Consider the following 13,357-nt stretch of genomic DNA (forward strand, 5'->3'; position numbering starts at 1 on the left):
GCAAAACAACGCAAGGCCTACCTTTGAGAGAAGAGGACCAGATGGTAACCTTGTTAATGAAGGACAATGTGGGATGCATGTCATAAACAAGACATTTTGTCTCACAACTACATAGGAAAGAGAGAGAGAAATCCATAGTCTCTGTAGTCTCCCAAGGACAAAGTCCATGATTTTTTTTCCTTCCCTCAGACCTATAAGGAGAGTTATAAAGACCAAAACCAGGCCTGCATGGAACACCTTCTGCATTTTTCATCCTATCCAACCACCTTCACTTTCATCTCCATCTTATGCATTAGGAGAATGCAGATGTCCAGGGACTCCTGTTATCCTTTTAATATCCTTTTAATATATTGTAACCCGCTTTGAATCCCATTGTGGGAGAAAGGGAGGATATAAATCCTGGAAATAAAATAAATAAATAATTCTTCTAGTCTCAGCTCTTTGCTACCCTTTCATTGCAGAACTTTGAGCTATCTCTTCAAGAATCCCGCAGACAATATGGCCATTGTACCCACAAAGCCTGGATTAACTCTGTGATATACACTCAGACCCTAGACTAACTCCATCTACCTAAGTTGACCACTGGATCCTTTTAGACAGGAGGAGTAAGACTTGGAAGGGCAATATGAAGGAATCAGATAAGATCCTCAAGTGTAATGATATATCATTAAATACTAGTCAGAATGATTAATTTCCAATTTCTTTCTATGGTTATCAAAAATGGATAATGAAGAAAGCTAAGAGGAAGAAAATCAACTCATTTGAAATGTTGTGCTTGAGAAAAGTCCTACAGTTACCATGGACTTCTAAAATATAAATGAGTGGATCCTAGAGCAAATCAAGCCTGAACTCCTGCTAGAACCCAAGATAAACTGAGGCTGTCATACTTTCTTGATTTAAAAAGGAACTATAGCCTCTTCTTTAGGATTTTTCCACCCACTGAGCCACACCAGTAATTCACTGGAGTCATACACACAGTTCTTACATTCCTGTACTGTTAATATTATTCCAAGACCTTCTGTTTTCTGATGCTGATGGGCATATGGTGTCCCCTCAGTGATCCACTCAGCATAAGGTCCATAGTGTCCAAAGCTAGTCAAGCAGAATATCCACCAAATGTCTTTCTTCAACCCTGGCTGTCGAAATACAATGATGATAAAGTAAACAGCTAAAAAATATGCTATCCCTTCATGTCATACCAGCTGTCTAAGGCAAGTGCTTCATTCTACCTAAAGACAGGGCCATGTCTGCTGTCCAGCATAAATCCTAGAAAGGCAGGGAAAGGGTCTTCAGAGAACAAACAAAAGAAGAAAACCAACTGTAAAGTATCTGGTTCCTGATGTTGCCATTGGAGTTGTAGGCAGTTTGCATGGCATCATTGGTGGGAAAGAATACTGGGCGTGTTGAATAGTAGCTTGATTGCCTATAAGGTAACATGAGAATCTTGGGGAAATGGCGATTGCAGCCTCAGATTGCAACGAAAAGATCTAATCATTTGTAAGAATGAGTGAGTGAGTCAGGCTGCAATCACATGACACTTATCTAAGAGTAAGACCCATTCAGAACATGCCAAACAAATATACAGATTATGCTATAAGCCATGTATTGGACTAATGCCCTGCTCTTCCCCTAAATAATGGTATTATGTATTTTAAAGTATTTCTATACTTACTGTCATACACTGTGAACAGTATGTCCCTCTTCCTTTCACCCCCTGAAGGAGACAAGATGGAGGAAGTACAGTTGGCCCTCCTTATCCACAGAATTTTTTTATCCACGGATTCAACACTTATCACTTGAAAAATATATTTTAAAAAAATATAAATTCCAATCAGCAAACATTGATTTTGCCATCTTATATAAAGGACACCATTTCACTATACCATTGTATTACATGAGACTTCAGAATCCACAGATTTTGGCATCCATAAAGGGTCTTGGAAACAAACCCCAGCAGATACCAAGAGGCAGAGCCATCCCCTCTCTATTGAGCCAATCATCTCAGCTGCCCATTCCAATGGTTCTACAGTCTGTTGTTATTGGGTGCCCTCAAGTCATTTCTGAGTTATGGTGGCCATGGATTACGACTCTGGAGGCTAGGATTCAAATTCCTGCTTGGCCATGGAAATCCACTGGGTGACATGGGTGAACTGTGGTAGATCTGCCTTAGAGTCACCATAAACTGGAAATAACTTGAAGGCACACCACAGCAAGAGTAGAGCCACTGAATCTATTGGATTTGCCTATGACTATGTATTGACTCATCATTCAACAATTTATGCAATAAATCTAATCTGGTTGAGAATAACCAAGATTCTAGCCATAGTGTATTCTGTTATTCTTTTGTCTTTATTTTATTTTATTTAGTCACTCTTTTGGGTTCTGGAAATGGATCTAAGTACATTGCTACTCTATTTACTTTTGGTTCCTAAGACAAACAGCAGTAGTGTCCCCACTTCTGGTATTACCTTGGGGCAGGGACAGGACTCCAGGGGGCAGGGCTGGAGTCTCCCTTGGGGTCACCCCATCCCTCTCCTCATGAGGAGAAGGACAGAACAGGACAGGAGAGAAGGGCACACTTGGCCTCCCTCAGGCCACACCGTCCCTCTCCTCATGGGAAGGGATGGGATGGTAGGGGGCAGCATGCTCAGCCTCCCTTGGACCACCCCATACCTCTCCTCATGAGGGGAAAGACAGGATGGCATGGAGAGAGCGCCTGACTGGGTGTTAACCTTCTTCTGGGGCATCACCAGGTGCAGGCTGCACTGCCAACACCTATCTAGTGATGCCACTGACAAACAGTAGCAGCCACATCCTAAACATTCAATATAATAACATCTGCAAATTAGAATCCAGGTCTTAATATTGCATCTCCTTCTCACAACCATCATGATGCTCTTCCTTTGCTACTTAAGTCAGTTTAGATGGATCCTGGCCTTTTTTCTGGAGTGACAATGAATATTACTTGCATTCACATAGTGTAACTTTGTTGGCCATTTGCCTTTTTTCACACAGAGACAAAACTTAAATGCAAGCCCTCAGGATAATTAATATCTAAAACAAATACCAGCCTTTGCCAGAAAGTTTACATTTGTGCTGCTAACCTTTCATTAGACAAAATACTTTCTCAAAATGCCTCAGGCAGCCTTCTGTAATGGAAACCGAGGAGAAAAGTAGAAAGAAATTAAAATCTAATAAATATTTTGAAATAGTGGGTTTGATATTATTGGCAATATGTTACACTGTGATGAATACACATCAGAATTCCACTGCCTAGTTACCTTCATTCTTACCCAGATACAGCACCTGCGGTTATATTGATTTGAAATTTAAAAACAACTTTTTTGGCATTATGCAAAATTATTACACTATATTAAAAACATTTGACTAGGAATGTAAGCACTGTATAACAACAGTAACCCCTCTCACAAAACAGTAAATACTAAGTATTTGATTTATATCTCAGTAACCCTAAACCTTCAAAAATGCATGACTCATTCTATATAGGATGGTTTTCAAGATGTTCTAGAAGATGATAGTCAACACTTGTTTTTGCTGCAGCTACGAGTCCTGAAAAAGACTAACAAATTAATCACAACATGTCAGACACATTATTTGTTGCCCTAAGAGGAGAGATGTCATATATAACTACATAGGCACAAAGAAAACCAATGTTAACAAGTGGCCATTAATAAAAGAATAATCTTTTAATTTTCCTCTAATAAAACAATGTAGCTGCAAATATTAAGCCAATTAACTTTAAAGCTCTATTTTGCTAGACTTTTATTGAACAATCTTGAATTACTCCCCAAATAAAAATTTCCTGGCAATCTCAACACATAAGATTGCTAGTTGACTGAATTGTAGAATGCTAGCATGGTGTCGTGATTTTAGTGTTTGATACGACTCTGGAGAACAGGGTTCATTTCCAAGCTCACCCATGGCACCCACTTGGGCAAGTCACATGCTCTCAGCCTCCGGGGAAGACAATGGCAAACCACCTCTAACAAATCTTGCCAAGAAACCCCAATGATAGGTCAAAAACTACATGAAAGCACACAACAAGAACAACAACAGCTTGCCAAAACTCTTTTCAGTTTCTGTCACAGTCAAGCGTTAACAACAACAAAATCCCATTTTACTGGGATGCCCATTTTACTGAAAACAAACTGCAATTGTTTCTTGTAAATATCATTTAATAATATAATTTGGGGGGGGGGGTAGTTCATATTGCACATCCAGGGGCGCTACACAGAAAAAGACACCACACAGCAATTTGGAAGTAAAAAAGACCACAACCACTTATTGCTTACAGCTGCAGTTAATTGGCACATGCCTGGGATAGGATCCAGGCATCTGCCAGCCCGCCTACTGTCCGATGAACCAAACCTCCAGCCTCCAACAACAAAAACAGCAACTACAACAACAATAAGTTGTTTTGAACCTATGTATTCCCAGACTATGGGCCCTCTCCACTGTCCCATAACTGTGCCTTCTTGACTCTCCCTTAAATTGCCTCATTGTAATGGAGATTACATTTTATTGTAATTTTTATTGCCATTTTAATACCTGTTTTTTATGTTGTGGTATTTTAATTGTGGGTTACGGATTGTGTTATTATTTTACTATGTTTTATTCTTGATTGTAACCCACCCCGATCCTCCAGGGAGAGGCGGGCTATAAATAAATTATTATTAATAATAATATTATTATTATTTACAAATGACCTTGTCAAAAGTTGCATTGACACTGACTGCGAGCCTGACATCGCTTTAACTATCTTGGCTCTGTCCTATAGAATCCTGGTACTTTGTTGTGGCACCAGAGCCTTTCTAGCAGAGAAGACTAAATCTCTCACAAAACTACAAATCCCAGAATTCCATAGCATTGAACCATAGCAGTTAAAGCAATATCAAAACTGTATTAATTCTGCAGTGTATATGCAGCCTTAGGTGCTGCACAGATTGACAGCATCTTGCCCCGGAATCATGCCATGGCAACCACATGCCACGGCCTGTGCATGGAGCAAAAAGAAGCCTCTAAAAGGGGCACCTTATTGTGCCATAGAAGGAGCGTCATAAGCGCCATGTCGTAGCATTATGTTTGGGCGCTGTGCACAAGGGATGTCATCATGGTGCGTTCCATCTAGACAGGCATGCACCATAACGGCATCCTAGCTGAGAAAGGAGGGCTTGGAGCATGTGAACACTCAGCCCTACCGCAGCCCTACTGCACACACAGGCTGTCATAAACTTCTAGTCTGTCAAGCCCCTTAGTTAGACATTTCCTCGGAGGCTTGCAAATTATACCAGAAAGAGCAACTGCAGCACTTGCTCCCACTGTCTGAGGATGTTTTCTTTTGCCTTTCCTACCAGCTTCACCCATTTTCTCTTGAAATACAGAAAGCACCAGCGCTGGACCTGCTTTCATCCTTTGCACCAAACTCTTCAGTAATATCTCTTGTATTATAATCCAAGCATATTTGATGAAGAGATTTCTGTTCTGCACAGTACTTTCAGTTGAGAGAGTGGAGAGAGAGAGAATGGTAATATCATTCACATTTCAGAATTAATCTGTAATGCTGATTAATAAATATTTTGGAAAGTACAGCACCCTATAAAAGTGGGACTAGAGTAAAGTGTTTGTATGTCATAACTGGCAAAGCAGAGATAGTTTCATGGATAAAATGGGATATACATACACATTTCCTCTGCCACAGTCAAGTATAAAGACAGACACACAGATACTTCACTCCACCTCAACACTCTCTCTCTCAGCTCCAGCCAGATCTTGGACAGTAATTTTTAAGACACATGGACAGAATTAGGTGATGAAGCTCTTCATAACTGAGCAGTGATACGATGGTGTTCTACATCCCTAGTTCTCATTCCGCTTTTTCACCTCAGCATAAAGGAATGGGCAGGCTTAATCTATCCTCTGCTTTCCTCCATGTTGAAAATACTCATTGTTGGACAACAACCTTCATCTCATCTGAGGCCTTTGGGGCTGATGTTTCTCAAATTCTGGTCCTCCAGATATTTTAAACTTCAGTTCCCAGAAGTCCAAGTGAATATGGCCAATGCTTAGGAATTCTATGAGTTGAAGTCCCATCCATCCTGACGACCATTGATTTAATGGGTCTACTTTAGTAACAACAGGATTTTGGTCCTTTAATGTTAGGAACATACTTCTCTGTTACCAAACAAAGACAATCCAGATATTAACTATGATCTGGCAGTCATCATGCTCATGAGTAACACATTATGTACAACAAGATCTGAAAATTACTGTATCACTATAAGTCGACCTTATATATAAGATGAGAGCAGGTTTGGGGATCAAAATTATGGAGTTTGATAGGACCCTGGATAAGTCCAGAGTGAAACTTAGGGTATGTAACAAAGGCTCTAAAGGATCAAGCAAAGAAAAACCATGCCAAGGATTTCTTAAAAATTACAGCAACCATAACTGTTTGTGCTTACACTAAAAGCTGGGTGGATGAGAGAGTAGAGCCAGGTCAGTGCTTCCATGGCAGATTACACTCTTGTCTTTCACCAGGGGATGGTTCCTTTTTTATATAAGAGTTAAAATACAATACTTACATTGACTCATGTACTCAGGGTTTTTTTGGGGGGGAGAGTTTTTGGTTAAAATTTCTAGACTTATACAAGAGTATATACAGTAGTTTCTAAGTCCCTCCTGCCCTCGAGGTCCAACATCTCAGCAAAGTGAAAGATCTCCTACTTAGTAAAATTATCTGAGAAGCAGGGGAGTGAAGAAGACATCCTACATTGTATAGTCCTTGTACCAGTGAAGACTCATGATGAACAAATAGCACATGTATCAGAGAAGAGGATAGAAAGAGAGCAGTGAACAGGGCAGATTATATAGGACAGAAGTAGTACACAATAGGAAAAAATAACTTGGGGGAGGATAAGAAGATAGCACAAGTCTAGTTAAGAAAAGGGAAGGAAAGTTGAAGGGGTAAGAGACTATAGAAACCTATATAAGGGTGGGGAAGACAGAGACATTATTCTCTCAGTCTGTGGTGACTGGCAGGCTTTCATGGAAAGAGGTGAAGAGTAACAGAGAGAGAGCTAGTAGCCAACATGTTTAGATCAGGATTCTAGAAGTTCAAATTATAACACGGCCTTCCTATCATTTTTCTCTAGCTGAGTAGGAAATGCAAAACCTCTTTGAAAAGGATGATTGCGGCAAACAGATATGCCTGCTGCAGAAAGAAAGAAAAGAAAAGAAAGATTGATCTCTATGAAGTGAGCTGCTGCTATCAATGGTTAAAATTTAAAAATAGCAGCAACAACTCAGAGGTATGGAGGATCCTGGCAGAGGCTGGAAAAGCACTGTTTTGAACTATAATGCCCAAATGTTCCCATTTGCCAAGCTGACCAGGGCATAATGGGAGTTCTTATTCCCCCCTCCACCCCCCAAAAAACCCCAACTTTTCTGTGCTTTGGATCTTGGGATAGAAGCTGTAGTCCACATCACAACATTTCTGCTTTACCCTCCATCTGCCATACTCTTGGGTAGCATATTCACCCCATTTTTAAAATAAGGTTATGAAGAAAGTTGAATTACAATGGAAATTCTCCCTGATTGGGCAATTAATTCCATAAAACTCAAAGGCACCATCCTGCAGGCTCATGCAGCCAAATGAAATCCTCAGTGACTATTAAGCTAAGTGATTCATGCAGAGCCGATGATCTGATTTACAAAGGAAGATCAACGATTAGGCAAATCTCCAGACTTGCTTTCCCTTTCTCCCATTGCTACTGGGATGTGTTTCTTTCTTTCTTTATCCCCTTCCATAAATACAAAGTACTGGCTGCTCTTTCTATTACTTCTCAAAAGAATATCCCTCAAAATACTGTTCTACAAAGGAGCAAGTCTCTTTTTAAAAAAACATGAAGCCAGAAGCCACCAGTTTTAAGAGACAGTCAGCTTTTAATAAGAATGGACTAAAACAACAGCCCATAGAACATATAGTTGCACAGCACAGAATATAGTTGCACAGTGATAGTCTTCTTACTAAGATGATGATGGAGGGATGGATAGATGGGTGGATGGATGGATATAAGGAGCTTGTGAGAGAAAAAGTGTGTATGTGCATGTGTGTGCTTCCACTGTGATGTTCACTAATGTGACATAGAGGTGCTATCATTTTTTAATAAATGAACTACAAATTTGTTGTTTAGTTCACAAGTATCCTATGCAATTTTTTAGATTTGAGTGATGTTAAAAATTGTAGTAATCAGATTCAATTAATTTGATATCTTTGATTAAATCTCTGAACTAAGTAAAGTCATTTGTTACAGAACCCATTACTCTGTGTAAAGTATACCGTGGACCCTTGGTATCTGATAGGGTTTGGTTCCAGGACCACCCATGGATACCAACATCCATGGATGCATTATATGCAGAAGTGTAGTAAATTGATGTCCCTTATACAAAAAGGCAAAATCAAGGTTTGCATTTTTCAGTTGATATAGTTTTTGAATATTTTCAATCACCAGATAAGGAATCTGTGGATACAGAGGACCAACTGTACATGAATAGATAATAGCTACAGTGGACTAACATAGACTCCTAGGATCTTAGAGTTGGAAATGACCACAAACGGTAACTAGTCCAACCACCTGCCATGTAGCAAGACAATTAGAGCAAGATCAAAGATGACCATCCAACCTCTTTTTTAAAGACCTCCAAAAAGGAAGAGCCCACCACCCTCTGAAGCAATCTATTCCACTGTCAAGCAGTTCTTACAGCAAGTAGATTCTTCCTAATGTTATGTTCACGTATCTGAAGCAGCAGCAAAAAAAAAAAGCTTTCTCCATCTTCTATATGACATCCCTTGCGCTATTTAAAGATGGCTATCATGTATCCTCTCAGGCTGCTACACTGCAGAATTAATGCAGTTTGACACTGGTTTAATTGCCATGTCTCAACACTATGGAATTCTGGGATCTGTAGGTCTGTGAGATATTTAGCCTTCTCTGTCAGAGAGTTCTGGTGTCATAACAAACTTCAAATCCCAGGATTCCATAGGAAGGTGGCGTGACAGTTAAAGTGGTGTCAACCACCATTAATTCAGCAGTGTGACAGCAACCCCAGTGTTCCCTTTTCCAAGCAAAGTATAGCCAGCTCTCTTAAGTCTTTCATCATAAACATTGCTTTCCAAAACTTTGATTATCCTGGTCATCCTTCCAGCTTGCTAATATTTTTCTTGACCTGTGTTGTCCAGGGTGGATGTAGTATCCCAGGCAAGATCTGACCAAAGCAGAATAGAGTGGGAATACTAAGTATTTGAAAGGATGTGATACTGAAGATGGAGCAAGTTTGTTTTCTGCAGCTCCAAAGATTCAAACTACAGAAAAAGAGATTCCACCTCAACATTAGGAAGAACTTCCTGAAAGTAAGAGCTGTTTGACAGTGGAACAAACTCCCTTGGAGAGTGGTGGAGTCTCCTTTTTTGAAGGTCTTTAAACAAAGACTGGAAGGGCATCTGTTGAGAGTGCTTAGATTATGTATTCCTGAATGGCAGGGGATTGGACTGGATGGCCCTTGAGGTTTCTTCCAACTCTAAAGAGATTATTACACAGCAAAGTCCCCCCAAGATAGATGTGGGATCCAAAACTCAAAGACGGATGCTATTGCACTGCTCCGTGAGCAGCCAATAGGCAACCCATATGCAATCTGGGCTTCTCCCAGTTTGAAAAGCAGTGCAAGAAGCCTGGAGAAGCATGGGTTGCATACGGGCTGCCTACTGCCCAGCCATGGAGTAGTGGGATAGAACCTGTCTTTGAGTTTCAGATCCCGCATCTCTCTTGGCAGAACTTCACTGTACAATAATCTCCTATTGTTCTATGATCCTACTACTTCCCTTGATCTTAGCACTAGACCTTAGTGTGACCTTGGCCATCAAAACCAGTAAATGGATCTCATCACAAAACTAAATTTCTGTAAGACTAGTGTAGCATAGATACACTCCGTACTGTTCAGCAGTCAAGTGCATACCAATATTGTTATTAACACATCATACCACAGGAGGCATATAATTCCCCACTCCCCAGATTTTGCATGGAGTTGTACGTATGCATGTTACTAATTAGCAGCCCTATAGAGTTTCTTCTCAATATCATGAGTAGTATTCTGTGGGAGGATGTTTAACTTTTTTCTTCCTTGTCCTTTCCCCAGTCTAAATCTGTATCTCCCCCCCCCCCAAAGAAATTCTAGATATAGCCATCCTTTTCCAGAATTCCTCTTCCCCAGTCTTTAAAGCTATGAAGGTTATGTGGAGCTGTTGTTTAGTAAACAAACCCAAACTGTCAAACACCTTAATCATGTGACCTTAGTTTAGTTCCACATCACAGCTATTATGGAGAGGGTACATAGTATGGCTGGAGAGTCACCACACAATGGCTAATCGGTATCATAAGCTGTTCTGTGCAGCAGCAGCCCGCAGCTCCTTTGACAGTGAAGTGATAAATCTGCTCTGGGTTTTATTTATAGGAGGTACTCATTTGGGGGATAGAGTTCAGCACCTTGCATAATTTATTTAATGTGGAATGGATACACCAGTTCACTGGCCTGGCCTGCATCTGCACTGCAGAAATAATGCAATTTGACTTTGCTTTAACTGCCATGGCTCAGTGCTATAGAATCCTGAGAGCTGAAGTTTGCTGTGGCACCAGAGCACGCTGACAGATAAAGAAAGCTAAATATCTCATAAAACTACAAAACCTAGAATTTCATAGCACTGAGTCATGGCCATTAAAGTAGTGTCAGTGCATTATTTCTGCAGTGCAGATGCAGCACTGGATGCTACCAACTGCCACTGGTTTCATGTGTACAACTTACCATGGACAGTAGATGAGTTCCTGTTGCATCCCCAAGACCTCACAAACCGTTCAGGAAGGAGCTTGCGATAGTATGAAGGCTACAGGCTTATCATATCTCTTTCTCCCAATATCTGGACAGTCTAATTTGCTTATTATACAAGTTGATTGCAAATTGTGGACAACAAACATATTAACAAGGGCATTTTCTATTAACAGGATTGTGTTTCCTCCCTTTTTTGCAAAAAATAAATAAATGAAGAAGTAGATGGAGAAATATGCTCACACAAGGAAAAAGAGTTCTTTCTCATTTTGTATTTATCAGGAGAGAGCCACTGATATATATGTCAGTCTGTCTCATATGCCTTTCTTCACCAAAGCTAAGGGTCTAGGGAAGCTTGCTGGGAGAAGATTTGGAAAGCTGGTGTGTTATATTGTTCCCACTTTTCTTGCTCTCAGCTCTGCATGTCCCTGACTTTGCTTCTCAGTTAATGTAACGGAAGTTCTGATTTAGCAATGGAAGCTGAGAAAAAGTTTGCTTCTTATTCATTTACTGGGCATGTATTGCCTGCATATTTTCTCTTATATCTTAACAGCCAAACATTAAAGTAGCTGGGGGGGTGTCTAAAATTAAATTTTAGAATCTGAGCCAGATACTAAGTGCAGTGCATAGCACCTGGTCAAAAGCAAAGGCCGTGACTGTGGCCACTGAGGGAGAAGGAGAGCAGCCAAGTACACCATTGCCTTACCAGCACTTAGCTGTTGTTAACCTTTAATTTCCCCCCTCCTGTTTCCCCATTGCTCTTCCTTTGTATGTCATGTTTTATTTAGATTGTAAACCTGAGGCCAGGGACTATTAAATTATCTATTTGTAAAACACTTCTGGGGATTTTTTAGCTAAAGGAAAGGGGACAATTGAAATGAACAAATAAAAATTACAAGCTAGGTGGAGTAGCCCAATGTGCTTGATAATCCAATACACTTACCCTATAAAGTCTTATATGGCTGGTGTACAGCCTATCTGACAGACTGTATCTCCACATATGAGCCTGCCCATATTTTGAGATCTTCTGAAGATGCCCTTCTCTCTGATCCACCACCATCCCAAATACATTTGGTGGGAAGATGGAAGTGAGGCCCTCTTAGTGGTTGTTCCCATCCTCTGCAACTCCTTTCCTAGAGATTAGACTAGTATCCTTCATGCTGACTTTCTGGAGGCAGGTGAAGGGGTTTGGTTTGGTTTGGTTTGGTTTGGTTTGGTTTGGTTTGGTTTGGTTCTGAAAGTCTTTGAGGACTGATTGCTGATTGTAAAAATGCCCTTAATAATGTGATATATTATCTGTTTTTTTCTTCATCATAGGTATGCTTTTAATTGCTGTTCATCCTATTGATAGTTAGTGTTTTTACTTTTATATGATGGGTACTTTTAGCTGTACTGCTTTTAACTTCTGTAAACTGCCCTGAGTCCCTGGGCTGAGAAAAAGGTAGGATATAAATAAATATTACGACAGCCACAGCAACAATACATGTGACTGGGATTTAATTGCTGTGGTTGATTCTTTTTCAGCAGTTTCCATACTGTGGCTGTATCTGGACACCTGATGATTTGATATAAGCAGTGGAAGGAACTGATAATCTTCCATTCTCTGTGGCTAAATAAGAATGACTAAACAGTTCAGTGGCTTCTAGGAAGACCTTACCAGAGATTTCTAATTCAAATGTATCCTTAAAACAGTTGTTTGCATACATTTGCAATCTAAATAGATTGAAAGTCTCCTGTAGTTTGATCCAGCATGGTGGAGTGGTTTGAGCATCAAACTATGATTCTGGAGATCAGGGTTCAACTCTCTGTTCAGCCATGAAAACGCACTGGGTGACCTTGGGCAAATCACATACTCTCAGCCCCAGAAAATCCCATAATATGTCCTTGGGTTGCCATAAACTGGAAATGACTTGAAAGCAAACAACATCTAACAACAACAACAGTTCAAGGGAACTCAGCAAGTATAATAGGGTTGCCAAGACTTTGGACAAGGTCAGTACTGTGATGGTTCACTCATATCCTCTTTTCGTACCAATGTTTGTACGGGTCAGCTTATATATACTCTAGCTAACAAACTTTCTGTCTTAAGGCAATACTTTCAACACCTTATTTACTGCCTAAGAAACTCTGTGCATCGGTCAGAGAAAAGTTGCATGTTGTACAAAAGGCTGGATAATGGTTTTCTAGCATTGTTTCTCAGTCTTTGGTCCTCCTAATGTTTTGGACTTCAACTCCCCAAAGTTCCAGAGAGCATGGTCAATGGGCAGAAATTATGTGAGCTGATCACAAACATCTGGAGGACCAATGTTTGAGAACCACTGTTCTGGAGTACACTTTCAGTTCATGAACAGAAAGCACCAGAAATAACATTTTGGCTTTCACCACATAGAACATCCTAGGATGCTAGGCAGTCCATAGAGTGACCTGGAGCAAACAGCAATTGTCTCTCCAGGAAGTCAGG

This window comes from Sceloporus occidentalis, unplaced genomic scaffold, assembly GCF_023333645.1.
Source record: "Sceloporus occidentalis isolate IW3139 unplaced genomic scaffold, rSceOcc1.0.p SCAF_2, whole genome shotgun sequence".
Lineage (NCBI taxonomy): Eukaryota > Metazoa > Chordata > Lepidosauria > Squamata > Phrynosomatidae > Sceloporus > Sceloporus occidentalis.